The sequence below is a fragment of the Otolemur garnettii genome, unplaced genomic scaffold (genome assembly GCF_000181295.1).
Source record: "Otolemur garnettii isolate 467f Iridium unplaced genomic scaffold, OtoGar3 scaffold00178, whole genome shotgun sequence".
In the NCBI taxonomy this organism is placed as follows: Eukaryota; Metazoa; Chordata; class Mammalia; order Primates; family Galagidae; genus Otolemur; species Otolemur garnettii.
This window is the reverse complement of record NW_003852573.1, coordinates 2,661,866-2,665,451: the sequence shown is the minus strand read 5'-3', so window position 1 is coordinate 2,665,451 and position 3,586 is coordinate 2,661,866.

Below are 3,586 nucleotides of genomic sequence, written 5' to 3'. Positions count from 1 at the left end.
AATTGTCTTTTGGGTACAAGTCTGCAGATCCACAGGCACCCTAGGAACTGGGTCTTTCACCTATGCTTAGACTTGAACTCTTCAACTCTGGGCTCCAGGCTTTCCCTCTTTTGGAAATCTGTTCCCTGTTTAAACCCACTTGGTTCTTTTCCCTTCATGTCTCTGCCCTCTCATTATCATGTACGCTATGTCTCAGGTGCATGTCTCTGATCTATTTTTGTATGCATGGGTGTGTACCTGTTTCTTCCATTCAGGTCAAAGTCCGGCCATGATTCTCCACCAAGCCCATTGCAGTGCTGTGTGCACAGCGGAAGTTGCCTCCTTCACTGGCCCAGAGCCACTTTGGAATAATTTACACTCCCTACAGTCCATGGCCATCATTGCAAGAGGCCAATTAGTGCAACTTTTCCCCCACAGCTATTCATTTCCACTGTATTCTGAACCCTGTACTGAATCTATACTGAGTTACTGACACTAACATTTTACTTCTGTCTCGGGGATGTCTGATGAGATGGTAGTGGATTGTGACCTAACCAAGCTCAGAACAATTCAACCAAATGTGATATCTCAGCTGGGTTGGAACACCTTTTAGGGGGGAGAAGGAGTAAATTGGAGCTTAACTTTTCAGGGGTTGGGATTTACTGAGACACTAGGTCTCTTCTATTGCAGAAAGAAAGCTATTTTTACATAAGGTTGTAACTGTTGACCACCATCTGCAGGGTAGATGATTTTTATGAGTTATTTATTTGCAAAAAAAAAAATTAGAGGGTTATACTAAACCATTTTTATTTTCATCCAGTGGTCCACACTTAAGAAATGTTGGCCAAAATTAGGCTTATAGGCTCGGCGCCTGTGGCTCAAGCAGCTAAGGCACCAGCCATGTACCACTAGCTGGCAGGTTCGAATCCAGCCTGGCTTGCCAAACAATGACGGCTGCAGCCAAAAAATAGCCGGCATTGTGGTGGGCACCTGTAGTCCCAGCTACTTGGGAGGTGGAGACAGGAGACTCACTTGAGCCCAGGAGTTGGAGGTTGCTGTGAGCTGTGATGCCACGGCACTCTACCCAGGGGGACAGCTTGAGGCTCTGTCGCAAGGAAAAAAAAGCACCAGATTAGGCTTATAGAGGAATTAGATTCATGACCTTGGTCCTATTGCCACTGAACCAACTAGGATGTGAGCCCAGAAGCCTGGCAAAAATGGGGCTCGGCCACAGCTCCCTTGAGAAAGAGCAGACAACCCTGCAGAAAACTAGTTACAGATTCCTGTGGCTTCTGGGGCAGTCTGACCCCAGATCCCGGTGACCAGCTTTTCTCTACCCCCACCAGCTTTTCCCTGACCACCATGGCTTCTTCTTTGAAATCATCTCCCCACATCAGCAGGTGGGAATAAGCTAAGGTAAATGCTTTTCTAGCAGTGTGTCATGATGGTTAAGAGCAGGGGATTAGGGCGTGTCTGAGTCTTCGTCCCAGCCCTGACACTTGGTGCTATCTGGTCCTAGGCAGGTTGCTTAACCTCTCTAAACCTTATTTCCTCATGTTTATTTTATTTTATTATTTATTTATTTATCTTTTGAGACAGAACCTCACTTTATTGCCCTCAGTAGAGTGCTGTGGCATCACAGCTCACAGCAACCTCCAGCTCATGGGCTTAGGCAATTCTCTTGCCTTAGCCTCCTGAGTAGCTGGGACTACAGGTGCCCACCACAACACCCAGCTATTTTTTGTTGCAGTTTGGCTGGGACTGAGTTCAAACCCGTTACTCTTGGTATATGGGGCCAGCACCCTACCCACTGAGCCAAAGGCACCGCCCTATTTCCTCATGTTTAGAAAGGAGATGGTTACAGTACATACTTCAGGTATGTGCCAGGGGATTAAGTGAGAAAAGGCATGTAACAAGTTTAGCACTGTGCTTAGGACAGTAGGTACCCACTCAGTGGCAGCTCTTCTTCTCATATTAATAATAGAAGCCATATTTAAAGTGATTACAAGAAGACATGGCTCACATTGGCCATGGTCTCAGAACACGGCCACAGTCACTCCTGCCTGCCTTCTCCCACGGTGACCCAGCTTGGTGGTGCCAGCTCTGTCTGGGGCTGCTGAGCCAGGTGAGACTCTTAGCCAGCTTCAGGCTGCCTGGACATGACCCCCAAGCTGACTGACGGCCAGGGAGGGGAGCAAAAGGCACAGGGGAGAAAGAATGTGTTAGTAGGCAGCCTGGGACTTTGGGGGAGGAAGTGGGTTTGTGGTGGGGAGGGAGCAGGGTTAAGAAGAAGAGATGGGTGGAGCTTGAGAGACTTGTAGCAGGAAGGAAGGCAGTTGGGCAAAAAAGAGAAAAAAATCCACCTTCTGTCTCACTGGCTTCTTGGTGTTATTTTCTGAAAATGAAGAATCAGCAGAAAGAAACAAAGCGAGGCTTCTGGGGTGTGACAAACATCAGGCAGTTCTTTGTGTGTGTGGTGGGGGCGGGGGATGAGGTCTCATCTGTGTCCTATCTGCAGATCCAAAAAAGAAAAAATGGGGTGTGTTTTACAGATGGTCGGACCATCACACCAAGATCTAATGTGCCTTTTTCACCCTAAAAGTCTTGTTGCACAACCTGCTGTTATTTCTACAGGCAACTGAAGTAACTCTGCTCTTGAAATCCTGCCCCATGTGACTTTTTTCTCTCTTGTTTGTTAGTCCAGTAATTAAATAGTCATGACAGAACAGTCCCCCAGGTCTGGGGGTCATGGACCCAGGAGGTCATGAACACCTTCTCTGGGTATCTCCTGAGAGAACACACTTTCCTGTGTACTTGGCACAGCGGTGAAAGTGCTGGTCCCCACCCTCAAGGGCCTCATCCTAATGCTCCCTGTCCTTCCTCAGCCGTGCAGTTATCCACCCAAGGGGTGATTCTGTGCAGCCTGAATGACTCATGTGAGCCTTGCCCCCTGAAACACTGGGAAGGTTCTCCTATCACAACAGGAAGCAAAAGTCAGAGGATTTCCAAAGCACGGTTTCTTCAGGGCCTGTGGTGACACACACTTGCCTCCTCACCTTCCCCATAGTCTCACCTCTTATCTCTGCGAAACCACTCACTTTTTCATATTCTTTTTCAGACTTTAGTCTTCAAGTTCAGGTTTGATTTTGGAAAGGGGACAGAGTGAAAGACTTAACCAGTGGGTCCCACTGATTCTGAGTCTCCCCCTGAAATGGCCTATTGTTCAGAATGGTCTATTGTTGGAAATGTCTGAGCTTTGTGATTCTGTTCTCAGCTGAGAGCCTATAAATTCGGAATCAACCCCTCATTCTCACCTCCCGAATCAGCTCAGTTTCCTTATCTCCATTACAGGACCACCCTTTACCTAGTCATTCAAGTACATCTTTGCTTCACCCCTGATAGTTTCACAATCACCAGCAGATTTTGAATTTTCCCCCACCACTGTCACTCCTGTAGTGTGCAAAGCTCTCATCGCTTCTTCATGCCAGGACCTTGGTGACAGCCCCCTACCAGACTTCCCAGGTTCATGCCCAGCACGTCCTCATTAATCAAGCTGGAGCACAGATTGCGTCACTCTCTTGCACACAGAAGCTTCATCACCACTGAT